Source organism: Chenopodium album, chromosome 22, assembly GCF_948465745.1.
Source record: "Chenopodium album chromosome 22, dcCheAlbu1.1, whole genome shotgun sequence".
Taxonomy (NCBI): Eukaryota; Viridiplantae; Streptophyta; class Magnoliopsida; order Caryophyllales; family Amaranthaceae; genus Chenopodium; species Chenopodium album.
In genome coordinates this window covers 13472865-13487039 of record NC_137855.1, presented here as the reverse complement: position 1 = coordinate 13487039, position 14175 = coordinate 13472865, and the positions used below count along the sequence as shown (strand labels likewise).

General features: G+C 36.8%; 1 pseudogene; it reads right to left on the bottom strand.

The window, feature by feature from the left end:
• Positions 1-6574: 6574 nt before the first annotated feature.
• Positions 6575-13145, bottom strand: LOC145604916 (uncharacterized; annotated as a pseudogene).
• Between the last annotated feature and the right edge of the window lie 1030 nt (positions 13146-14175).

Below are 14175 nucleotides of genomic sequence, written 5' to 3'. Positions count from 1 at the left end.
ACTCGCGGCCTAGATCTTTAACGTGAACGTGATTGGGCCTCTAACTTTAGCCCAATTCTTCTTCCTTGGTTGGTCTGTGTTAGTAACTTGGAATGTTGAACCTCCTCACGTATGACTCTAATATTTTTTTAGTGGCTAATAACCTCGGGAATTGTCATAATTCTGCAAATTCCTGCAAAATAATACCAACTCTACAAAAACACTAGAAAACGTATATTAGTAATAAAAATAGCTCCGCAGAGCTCAAATAAGCACAATTATGACCACGGGACGGGGAGTAAAAATACATATAAAATAGACTCATCAAACTCCCCCAAGCTAAACCTTTGCTTGTCCCTAAGCAAAGCAATGAATAAATAAATCAATATTTCACACCAAATACATTCAAACCAATAAATACGATTCAACGCAATTCCGATAAATATATTAAAGTCAATCACTCAAATCCATTCAATTACCAATCTTCCCTAACAATTGTCAAGTAGAGCAAACCACAAGAGCATATAGAATTCAAGACTAGTGCTCACACACTCAACTCTCATTTATGTGGCGAGTAAAAGATGTACTCGATCGCTCCCCAACCAACCCTTTAAATGTGAACAATGCCCTCCCAACTCACACACTCGTGTGTTTAAAAAGACATACACTCAACCTAGTAGTCAACTCGGAATATGTCAAATCATTCTTTGCATTGATAAACAACTAATTTCACATTCATACAACTCTATGAACAAAGGTCGGAAGGTCTTCAAAGCTTGTAATGTAAAGCTTGGGTAAAGGGTAGGATAAATTTGGGAAAAAGTGAGAGTAAAGCCATGCTTAAGGGAGCCAAATCCTAACAAATAAAACCAAGGTCAAAAATAAATAATGACCATAAATCTCCAACTCAACTCTACAAAAATTCACCAAACAACCAATCCAATATTAACAATATTTTCAACACTTACAATAAATCACTCATACAAATATGATATTATGGAACTTGAGTGAACAAACAAAATTTGAACTCTTTTTTTTTTTTTTTTTTTTTGAGTAACCTTCAGTTAGAATACTTGAATATTGAAACAATTTTTTTCTTTTGCTCCTTTTTTTCTTTTTATCTCACATTGGAATTTTTTCAACTTTGAACAACAATTTTCATTTTTTTCCAATTAACATACAAGAGCAAATAACTTATCATATCCACCCAAATTGTGCAAATTATGTGCACACTATAACTCCCTCACCTCACTAACTAATAGCTCCCCCAAGCTAAGCTTGGGACTAGTAACCAATGGGGCAAAATTAAGCTTGTAATGTGGCTAAATAAACAATAAAAGATTAAGGAAACAACATGGGTAGCAAGAAGGGAACAAATGTATCTAATATCATCCGAAGGCTACCTAAAAGAACAAATGCCTTCGTCCTCCTCAATGTGCATAATAATGAGTCATACAAACATTACTCAAAGTTAAAAACCAATACTCAACTTCATTGACATACCAGGAACTAACACACATTCCTCAACAATCAACTAGTCAAGCACTATATTCACAAGTAGTTTGGCAAAATTGACGCATATTTAGGTTTCAAGGCAATCAAACATACAATCATGATCAACTAATCCACAATATTTATCATCAATAACCAAGAATCAAAACAATTCCAAAAACTTTAATCAAGGGGCACAGGGAAGCATGATTCATAATTCATTGGAACGTATTTTTGAATTTTTTTTATTTTTTGAAAGCAATAAATCTAACCTAGAAAAACAATAAAATCTAGACTAATAAAGAAATAAAAACTAGACTAAGAAAGCAATAAAACTAAACTAAGCACACCAAAGAAAATAAAAAGAGAAGGGAAAGAAAGAGTGCCTATATATGTACAAGAAATCCCCCCCAAGCTAAATCAGACAATGTTCCCTTTGGCTTAAAGGGAATTTAGTAACCCAAGTGACTACCCCACATCATCAAACTCGTAACCACCACCATCCCAAGCATTGCAATGCATCACCTTAGTACAATTTTGAGCAAGAAAGGAACAAAGTGTTAGTAGGAAGAGAGGCAAAAACAAGTCAGGTTCACTATTTTGCTCATAACTTTTTTTATGCAAATGATAATTCAATGGTTCTAATTTCATTGTAAAGTAGACTTGAAGAGATTTCCAACGATTGGTCACACGCAAAGTTTCGTTAAGAAACGCAAAAGTTATGGCGTTTTGAAGTTGGCCATATTTGCTGACGCGCTCTCGCGCCCGACCGGGCGAGCTTAGCCCGACCGAGCCCGTCTCCAAGGTACGATCAGGTGGTTTCTTGATACTCGTTGCACGAGATTCCTTTTTGGCCTTGATTTTCTTCGTATTTTTGCTTGATTGAGCAAATGCCACCCGATCGGGTTGGACTTTCACTACGGGCTCGATTTTCGCAACTTGCTCATTTTTCCTCTAGATTAAAAGTAATATTATCATCCCCTACACATAATGTAAGAAAATAATTGGAATTTGTAAATCTTTCTCAATATCAACAATAACAAAATCAACACGTATATAAAATTTACCTACTCTAAAAAGAATATCCTCTAAAACACCTAAAGGGTATTTAACAGAACGATCGGCCATTTGTAGAGTAATATTGGTAGCTTTTAATTTACCCATAATTAATTTAGAGTTCACAGATAATGGAAAAACACGTACACTAGCACCCAAATCACATAAAGCTTTATCAATTATCACATTACCAATATGACAAGGAATAGAAAAACTACCCAGATCTTTTAGTTTAGGTGGAGATTTATTTTGTAATATACCACTACATTCTGCAGTAAAAGCAACTGTCTTTACCTCACTAATAGATCTTTTTCTAGTCAAAATTTCTTTTATAAATTTAGAATATGCTGGAACTTGAGTAATTAATTCTGTGAAAGGAATTGTTACCTGCAAATTTTTGACAATCTCCAGAAACTTACCAAATTGCTTATCCAACTTACTCTTTAAATGTCTATTAGGGAATGGAAGTTTGATAGCAAGACTGCACATCTCCGATCTTATCTTGAGTTGTACCCTACAATTTATTATCAGAAGAGTTAGTTTTACCCTAGGGCCCTGCAGGGCTAGTAGTACTCTTCATCCGATCGGGCCCAGTTGGTTGGAGTAAACTCGCGACCTAGATCTTTAGCGTGAACGTGATTGGGCCTCTAACTTTAGCCCAATTCTTCTTCCTTGGTTGGTCTGTGTTAGTAACTTGGAATATTGAACCTCCTCACGTATGACTCTAATATCTTTGTAGTGGCTAATAACCTCGGGAATTGTCATAATTCTGCAAATTCCTGCAAAATAATACCAACTCTACAAAAACACTAGAAAACGTATATTAGTAATAAAAATAGCTCCGCAGAGCTCAAATAAGCATAATTATGACCACGGGACGGGGAATAAAAATACATATAAAATAGAGTCATCAAACTCCCCCAAGCTAAACCTTTGCTTGTCCCTAAGCAAAGCAATGAATAAATAAATCAATATTTCACCCCAAATACATTCAAACCAATAAATATGATTCAAGGCAATTCCGATAAATATATTAAAGTCAATAACTCAAATCCATTCAATTACCAATCTTCCCTAACAATTGTCAAGTAGAGCAAACCACAAGAGCATATAGAATTCAAGACTAGTGCTCACACATTCAACTCTCATTTATGTGGCGAGTAAAAGATGTACTTGATGGCTCCCCAACCAACCCTTTAAATGTGAACAATGCCCTCCCAACTCACACACTCGTGTGTTTAAAAAGACATATACTCAACCTAGTAGTCGACTCGGAATATGTCAAATCATTATTTGCATTGTGGACTTCAGCACCCCTTTATCAGCCAATCTGTCCAGCAACCGCTGTAGGCTATAGCAGTCGTTGGTGTCATGGCCAATATCCTCATGGAAATGGCAGTACTTGTTTTTGTTCCGGTTTTTTGCCGGACCCTTCATAGCTGCAGGCTTCTCAATAGTCACCCGGTCTTTTATCTCCATGAGGATGGAGTAGCAGTCCTTGTTAAACTCGTACTTGGGGACATACGGTTTAAACTCTTTCTTTTTATTTTTGGACGGCTGATCAGAGTCCTCCGCCGCCCAAACTTCTTTTATTTTCTTTCTCTCTTCAGCTTTTTGAGCCGGCTGATCTTGCCGACTCCCTTTTTATTTGTCGGACTTCTTTGAGTCCGACTGCTTGCTGGTGGAGCGGAGTTCGGTCGCTTGTATATAAGCTTCCGCCTCCATCAGCGCCTCTTGAAGAGTGGCGATTCTCTTCCGGACGAGGTCAAACCTAAAAGTTGACCCGTCTTTTAGACCCTTGAAGAAGTCTGTATATGCAACATCGTCAGATAGTCCTTGGATCTGGATTCTCACCAGATTGAACCACCTGATATAAGAACGGAGCCCTTCCCTGTCTCCCTGTTGTACCGCGCCCAAGTCAAGACTTATCTTTTTCGCGGGTATATTCATGGAGAAGTTAGAGGCAAACAAGAACGTAAGTGTCCTGAAATTGTTTATGCACCCAGGCGGCAGGTTGCCGAACCACTGTTGGGCAATGCCCTTTAGTGTAGCTGGGAAGCATCTACACCATGCAGCATCATCCAACCCCTGTAAATACATAAGGTTGGTGTAGGCCATCAGGGTTGGTGGTGCCGTCATAGACTCCAACCAAGACATTCTTAACCTTGGCCGACTGTGCCGCCTCAGTTATTTCCTTGGAGAACGCAGAAGGTTGTTCACCAAGTTTTAACAGACGGAGCTGCCAGTCCAGTGGTTAGACTTGATATGCCGCCTGACCCCCGAAGAGGGCAGGTTGCTGATATGATTGGGCGAACAGCCTGTATGGTTGATGGGGCACATACAGGACCGAGCCTATCATCTGAGGACCTGTATGGACGGACGGGCTGCCTGACAGGTTCTCCTGTATAGATTGGGAATACCTCATCGAGGTATTCCTGAAGCTGTCTGGCATAGTCGACGTTGAAACCGAGTCAGAAAGCTGCTTGTTTCTCTTTTGCTCAATGATAAGTCGAGCATCAGAGTAAGTCTTCTTGCTGCCATCCGGCTCAGTATACCGGATGGGCTTCCTCTTTCCCTGGTCCGGGAAGCGGAACTTGGACTAATCGATAAAAGGCCTGCCCCCTTCCTTTATATTGGGATGTGGAGTGGGCTGCCTGTCTTTCACGGACTTAGCCTTCTCAGAGTGGGAGGGCCTCTTTGCCGACTGACCCTTGTTGGGTCCAGCCATTTTCTTGGAGATCAGGTCCTTCATCTTCCCCTTAAAGCTCGTCATGAATTTCATGAACTCTTCTCGGGTGATGTGAGCAGTCTGTCCTGCCGCCTGGGGCTGGCCGGTTGACTTACTCGGACCCGCCTGATCAACGCCCCGTTCCCTGTTATCCTTGGAACGGATGCGTCTGGTTTTAAGAGATCCATCTTTGGTCGTAAATACTTCGACCTCTGGATGGGAATCTGTATCATGGGCCGAGTGGACCTTTGCTTCTGGACGTTTGTCCTCAGGAGGAGTTACAGTCTCTTGAGAAACCATCTTAGAGGTACTCTCCCCACAGACGGTGCCAAATGTTTTGGGGATTTTTATGTGTCCTGCGAGAAAGTTACGTCACCAAGATTGGGTCCTCGCTGGCTGTACCTGCAAACAAATGGAAGCTTCGGTTGTTCGGAGTTCTGCCTCCGACGATCAAGTTAGTATGTGTTCGGAGTAAAAAGCGAAAAGTAAAAGTAGATTTTCTCGAGTCCTGAGATCAGTTGTTTTCTCTGTTGTAAGAGAATTGATTGTGATGTAATAAATAAATGTGTCCCCAAAATAGGGTAAATCTCCCTATTTATAGGGTCATTGGTAAATGTGCCCTTACCTAGGTCATTCTGACCTAGATTTGGTGGGCTGCGCCGCTTTACGGCTTTCTTGGGAATTAGGCCCTGAAAGTCGTCATTCCCTGATGAGTATCTGTATGCCACGTGTCAAATCCAGGTGAGTCCATTTGGACTCCTTTTAGGGTGACACATGTCACACTCTCATTGGGCCACGTGGCGGGGTAAAAATCCCCAAATCAAAACTCAAGATTAATTTCAATTGAACTTCTTTCACTTTTTTTTTTTAGATTTAATAAAAATATATCAGGTGAAACTTATTTCAAATTATTTAATCTCAAAAAAGTCAAAGTGTCTACATTTACAATTGTCAATAATAAGAAATATTTACAATTGTCAAAAATAAGAAACTTATTTTGTATGAACTTATCTAAACTTATGTGCCTCAAATAAGTCAAATGCTGTCTATATTCTTATTTGACAAAACTTGTCACTTCTAGCCTTCATCTTATAAGTAGATGGCAATTGTGGAAGCAAAAACAACTTGTCAACTAGTAGCTTGTAATAAAGGTAGGCAGTCAAAGCACTAGATGTTTATGTTACTAGTATTTGGTGAAGAAAAGTTGTTGGACTTGTACTTTGTAAAATGCAATAAAACCTATGAATATATGATTAATTGATTAAACACTACTCTACAACTACACATACTAGCATAACGATTGCAAGAGGAGTGAACCAATTTCATACTTTGAAAGCTGCTCGAACATTCATTATTGCAAACATTTCCAAGTATGAGAAGAGACAGTTCCGCAAAATTTCAGAATCCAGACATAATATGGATCCTTAGATGATACAAGGTACCAATGTACCAGTATTTACGGAAATGTCGATATTTACAGGTGGCTGTGAGGTATGTTACAAGTGTGGTACTATATACAGTTCAAGTTAATACATGATGTGGCATGGAGGGGCTAAAACTCGATGCCACTGTTCAGTTGTACAGAGAACGCAGGTCTGCCAACATTTGAGAGAGGAGTCTCAGCTTTCAGGACAATCCCAGTGCTTCCAACATTCCCGTTCCACTTAGACCTACCAAGCTGAAATTTTGCAGCAGAAAAAAGTGTAAATATATGAGCAAAAATAGACGATTTTACAAGACTGCATTAGAGAGAGAGTAATGTGTCCAGCCACAAGTCATCTTAATCTGAATTTACATTTGTAAATAAATTTAAAATGTAAACTTCCACATTCCATGCAAAACTTCACCTATAGCTAGATCTTGGGAAAACCCATAACTTACAATATGAAATAATGAATGTATAATTGGTAGTATAATTGTAATAAAAACAATTTCATACAAATATAATCAGAGAAGGTTTAATGTTCAAATATTCACATACTAACAGTGTATTATTTTCACCTTTTAAAAAAGTTTCAAATAAATTAGTTCATATAAGTTCCGAAAATTTAAAATCAATTCAGAAAACAGCAAAACAAGTTAAATTCATCATGGCTATCGCTGATAGCGAGTTAGTTCATCATAGTTATTCATAGGGACTACCTCTCCTAAAGCTTGTGATGAAGGTCTAACATTTCACATGTTGACGTAGATTCAGAATTTCAGATCTAGGGTTTTCAATGTAAACACCCCAGGACTGAAATAACTGAACCATATACATGTAAAAGGCAATCTCTCCCTATCTTGCCATTTATGCCCATGAAAGGTCAGAAAGGGATTTATGCCATTTATGCGCAGAATGAAAGGTCAGAAAGGGATTTATGCCCATGCCCATACTCATGCCATGTCATGTCATGTCATGTCATCAAGGGTACATGACGATAGATGCCTTGTTCAGTAGCATATGAGCCTAATAGCTGAAGATGAAATTAGGGAAAAACTAAATGAAGCAATGATAGCCACATACTTCATGAAATATGAAAAGATCATCTTAGGACAGTTGCAGAACCTAGTACAAAATTACACTTATACCTATCAATCTCATATAGTCATTTAACCAGTTTATGCATTCACAAAAATATACTAGAAAATCCATGTGCACTCGGTACCATCACCAAAACTACAAGGATACAGATATTTAAAGGGTCTCAAGCTGAATTTCAAAATGCGACCAAGGAAAAAGAGCATTAAAATGAAAGCTATGCAGCAAAAGGCAAGAATTAAATAGATAAAGCAACAAAGGTCATTGTGCAACTTACAGATACAGATGCAAACGCAGACGAATATGTTGAGTACGAACACCCATAAATGAGATTCAACTTATCCTTGACTGAATGAACAAGTTCTGCCCGTACACCAGGATCACTTCCACCAAATGTAGGACATAGACTAACAAATAAAAATAAGAGGTATTTTAGTAGATATAATGAGAAATCCCATGATTTGAACCCTAAAGCTGTAGAAGTGAAAAAATACAACAGTGCCAATCTTCATGTCTAAAATCTGATATGACGCTATCCAGTAGCCATTGTGATAAGGAAACTGCCACAGCAACAGGATACAACTAATAACCTCTTCAATTTTCAAATATCTAAAGTTTAAAAGAAACTCTTAATCAGGAAATCCTCATGTCTAAAATTAATACCAGTAAACTACTCTTACATCTTAAATTCTTAATAGAATTATAAATAATACAAACTTTCATAATCAGAAACTACTTCCCTTTGCATGTTTGAGCTATCCAAGGCACTTGTTTACCACTCCTATTAGGTTTAAGCCCATAAACAAAAAATTAATCCACTATCAGATTATCGGAAAAGTGAAGCATTCTATCTTGTTTTAAATCCACCCTAAGCAGCACTACATCGACAAACCAAGCCTCGGTACATGAAGCTATAATCCTAGGATAGAGGTAGTACAGCATGAAAACCATAATCAGATTTCACTGGAATCCAGACAGGATCTGAAAATAATGAAAACACGAGGGAAAGTGTAAGGATACAAGGAAGTTCATACTTACTTAAATTGAATGGTTGGCCTCACCAAGAGACCGGAACGCTTCCAAGCCAAGTCTTGTGCAAAACCAAGTGTAAATGATCTATCAGGCAACTGTATCATTGGAGTAATTTGTGTTCCCCATTTATTCTGCAAACACCAATAAAATAAATTAGAAACCAGCTGAAGAGAACAGGATATTTAAAAAATAAATGGGGAAAAAGCAAAATAATGTTGAACAAGCCTCTAACCAACCTTGCAAGAGAAACTGAACCTCATTTCACCAGGGTATTGACCCTGAGCTTGAAGCAAACCCCCACAAATAGGAAGAAATGCACTAGTGGTTAGTCCCTCCCCTGCTACATAAGTAAGCTGCCCGTTTGGAAACTGTAGATCCATGAATGACTGCAAGGCAAAGCACATAAAGGAAAATTTTAGAGACTATTTAAAACAAACAGCATTACATAACACATTAACCATCCTTCATGTACAGAATTCATCCAATAGCAGGGACTGTAACAAAAGGAATCCTAATAACAAAATTTTCCGAGAAGACAAGATAAGCTTCATTACAACAAATGAATTAAGTAATAAACCATAGAATAAGATATCTTGATGGCACTCCAGTAATAAACCATATATCTAAGTCATCTTACAAGTACAAAATTAAGCACGGATTGTTATCACCAAATACCTTTAACCATATAGAGTATACAGTATACTGTTGGTTCATACACAATGTTTTGTGCAAACTAAAAAAATTATAGAGAAAAACCATTTCGCTCAACTTTAGGCATTGGTTCATAGTTTCCAGGTCCAATCTCATGATATTAATAAAATGAGGAGAAATATATTAATTTTATAAAATAAATAACCAGCAATTTTAACTACTGTTAATCAGCAAAAGGTCATGAAGAGATGATGCAAACTTGTTGTTATATTCAGAGACAAGTGATTTGTTCAGTACAAAAAATCTACTACCACTTCAATTTTTTCACCTAAGTTCTTTGAATGTGATCATTGCTCAATTTAAAAAAGCATCTCTAACTAAAATGACAACTAGTGGTGTTATGTACGCATTCTGTTGCACCATATCACTAAACTAACTAGAATACATTACTGCTTATAATAATATCTTCAAGTATCATTGGTTTTACCTTTCATGCTAATTGAGCTGCAATTTTCAAAACACTTGAATACAAAAATGAATAACAAAGTAACACGGAGCCTGTGAATCCTGTTAAGCTAGCAAGGGCAATCACTAAAAACAATCGCAGTACAAAAACTACTGCATTCCATTATTTTTCATACAATACTCAGTCCTCTCTTCCTTACTCTTGACATAAAAAGAAACCTCTTCTTTAACCATGTGCTGCCTTACAGGAGAAATAACAGATGCTTCAAAGTAAAATAACAACTTAACAAGGTAGATTAACTACAGCTTGAAGGAATTAAAACCCTTCAAAATAAAACAAATGTAACATCTCAATATCTCATATGAAATGCCTTCGAATTTATGCCAGAAGAGTTGAACTTACACAAGCCAAAGGATTGAGACAGATCATTGACATCAAAAGCCACCTTCTGTGCTTAGTCCATACTGCTGGACATAGGGAGTGCAAACCATTCTAAAAACAAATGCAACAAATAGGCAATTAAAATCCATCTGGAAAACTAAAAGAAACTTGTTACAGAGAAAACCTATAATCATACATATCTAGGTAAATTGGTGGTTGAAGGGTCAATTAAACACCTTTTCTTTCTAATACAAGTTTTAGGCTGCATATGTATGAACACCCCCCCCCCCCTCTTTTTTCAAGCAGAAGGCAACTTGCACCTGTAGTCTATTAATAGTGTAAGAAATCCATAGTTGATTAGAATTAATAAAGTTGAACCATGATTTCAAAAGCTCAAAAAGACCTCAAGTCAAGGCTTTAAAAGTGGGTTAGAGAGAGATGCATCAAAAGTTTTGCAAGAATGCTTATAAATCATTTAAGAATATATTTCATCCACTTTTAATTAATTAAACATTCTGAATCAAAGTAGGAAATAGAGATGAACTGAAGAAATGGATCAAAATCAGGTTAAATAGCTTGTTTTGGAGCACTGAGGCACATTACCAAACCTCATGAAGCAGAGAGATTAGGATCACCATGCGACATACAAGATTGCTTTTTGAAGTGAGCAAAGAAAACCCAATTGTGATTTATAGATTATTATGACAGGGTAGTTTCATAGAAATAATGTATTCATATTCACCTTATCAACTATGTTTTATAAGTAAGACACAGACAAAGATCAGAACGCACCTTCCTATCATAACCATACCAAAGCAAGTGTTGCTTTGATAGATGAACTGGCAAAAGAAGTGTTGTATCACGAATAAAGAGAAGAGGTCCAAGCTGGACTAGAAACAAAGACGAATTCTGAGTTCCTGACGTAGAGCTACCACTTGATGCCTCAAGTCTCCATAGATCACCACGTGCAACAACAGAGCTTTGAACATCGCGGGTTCTACTGTCATAAGCAGATGTCACATTTACAGTCCCCTGTGTACACAAATAATAAGATGTTTCAGAGACAAGGTCAAGAACCAAGACAGAGCAACATATCTACCTTCTACGTATCATGTGTGCTTATACGAAATCATTGTAGCACAACTTATTTGTAAGTGTGTCAAAACTTATATAAATTGTGGCAAAACTTATATTTATTGCAGCAAAACTTATTTTGACTGAATTTATTTTCTTTAAACTTATTTGGTCTGAAATTATCAAACTTATCTTAACTAAATAAAAACATTCTTTCTAAATAAATAATAACATTTTCAACAGAATGGGGCCTAAAACAACAAACTGGATATCTTCCTAAAGATGGTCCAGGTCCAAAACATTCACAGAAACCCAAGCTATAGGCAATGGTAAATCGACAAATTTTTATGTTGAAAGGATTGGTAGGATAATACCTGTTGTTCTTTATTTTAAATGTCGGCAAACAATTGATAAGTGTAAGAATTTGACTAATAGAAAAAGGTAAAATTATCAAGGAAAAGCAAAAACAAACTCATCACTATACCAATATAAGATATGAAAAAGCAATATAACAGCCGCATAGCCTACTACATCAAAATGCCACATGAGAAAAAAAAATAGTGATTTATATCACTCTGAAGTCAGAAATCTGATTCTCTACCATCTAAACCTTAAACCAATCACTTTAGAACAAAGAATTATATCAGAATGCTTGGGCAAGCAAAGCAAACATTTCGCAAAGCTGCTACACTGAGCCTATACAGGTCACCTCAAGAGCTACCTTTAGTACTGTACCCTACCCCCGAACCAGCAGAGCAATATCATCATAAATTTGACATTAAAAACAATTTAACTACAAGTAGTACAAGTATTATATCAATGAAAAAATTAAGCTAAAATGAACTTCGTTCCACACCATCAAATTAAAACTATAGGTAAACAAAAACAATACTATATCATAGACAGTGTAGTATACCTGAGATTTACCGAAAAGACCGGCAATTTTAAGGTTAAACCCCGAAAGCTCTTCATCAGCAACTCCATCAACACCGGCTTCGGATTTCTCAGAAAACCTTAAATCCCCCCATTGTTCTGCCAATGAACCCAATTCCTCCCTAACCAATATACTCATATCACTCCTCTCCCCACCATTAACAGCATGATGAAGCTTCACCATACCCTTATCACTATCATTATGAATAAATGGCACGGGAATCGATCAAAAAAACTGCTGAACCAACCCATTAACACAAGCCCCAAAATCAGCCCCAGCTTGCCCTATCCTATTCCCAATATCAAAAATCCCAGTAATCCCAGAATTATCAATTGCAAGCCCAAAATCCCTGGGCACAAAATTCTGGGTAGGAAACTCGAATTCGACATCGAAGAGCTTAGTACTGGGAGGATTAGGCCACGCAAATGAAGGCGGCGCAATATGCGATTGAATCAACCCAGTAAAACCTTGTGCTAGCTTATCAGCCAAGTCTTGGCCGTGTCGCTGCACCTCTTCCCAAGCTTCAAACGACCTCTCCACCGACATTCGCCGCCGAATTCAATCCTCTTCTTCCTCTCTCCACCCCAGAAAAATTAATCACAACCAACAAAATATTACGAATTGAACATTCAAAACGATGAAGAATCGAAATGAAATTCGATAATCTGAGGTGAAATGGGGAAGTTAGGGTTTATATTGGGGGGAGTTTGGGGGAAATTGAAAAAAAGGGGGAAGAAGAAGGAGAAGATAAGAGTGAGAAAGGAGTGATGGGCGGAGGGCGAAAAAAGTCGGCGAGAGAGAAGGGGAGGAGAGCGCGGTTAAAGCGGTGTTGACACGTTTTTAGGAAGAAATTATTTTTTGTGGATTGAGAAACTAATTTTGGAAAATATAAATAAATAAAAATAAAAAATAAAAAATAAAATTTATTTGTGTTTGTGTTTAAGGTTAGGGAACATGATTGGAGTTTTGCATTTTTTTTTTTTTTGAGATGGAAATTAACGGATAATGATGGGATGTTAAAAAAAAAATGTGGGATTGATTAAATTTAGATAGGTTGTGAACTTGTGAGGTGTTTGTAGGCGAATTGATTTGTTTTTGAACAATTAAAGTATTTTTAAGATTAAGTTAAATTGGATAATGGATAAGCACGGGACTAATGTGTTGTACTAGTATTTAAATTTAGATATGTTATGAGGTGTTTTTAGGCGAATTGATGTGTTTTTGTACTGTTTTTTGTATTTTTAGGACCAAGTTAAATTGGATAATGGATAAGTACGGGATTCGTGTGTTGTAATTGGACTATTTGTTTTAAAAATGTGGTTTTTTTTTTTGATAATTTTACAAGGAGTTTTTTAAACCTATAAATTCAAATTTAGTGGAAAATTTGAACTAAAAAAAAGTAATGTCATCAAATATATATACTTTTAAAAGAAACTAGTTGTTGGTGTGCGCGCCACGCGCGCGCACCCCCTTCCTCCCCCCCCCCCCCCCCAATTTTGCAAAAGGTAATTAGTGAAAAACATTTTTAATGTATTGTTTATGAATTTTTTAATAAGCCGATTAGCATATATCCAATTATAAATTAAACAATCAACCAATGAGTAATGTTACTCAACCATCAGCCGCAAATATTTTCCGATTTGTAGGAATTCAAGCTTTTCTTAAAAATGAAGCTCCAAGGAGTTAATTGTGGCAAAAAATTATCATTTTAATTTGAATTCCCAATTAACTATATTAGCATAATAATTTATTTTTTTTTGACGAAAGAATGAAATTACTCATAGCTTCATATACATGCAAATCACATTTGAAAACACATGGTCAGTACATTAGCTTGTATGCATTTGATTTACATTTTGCAT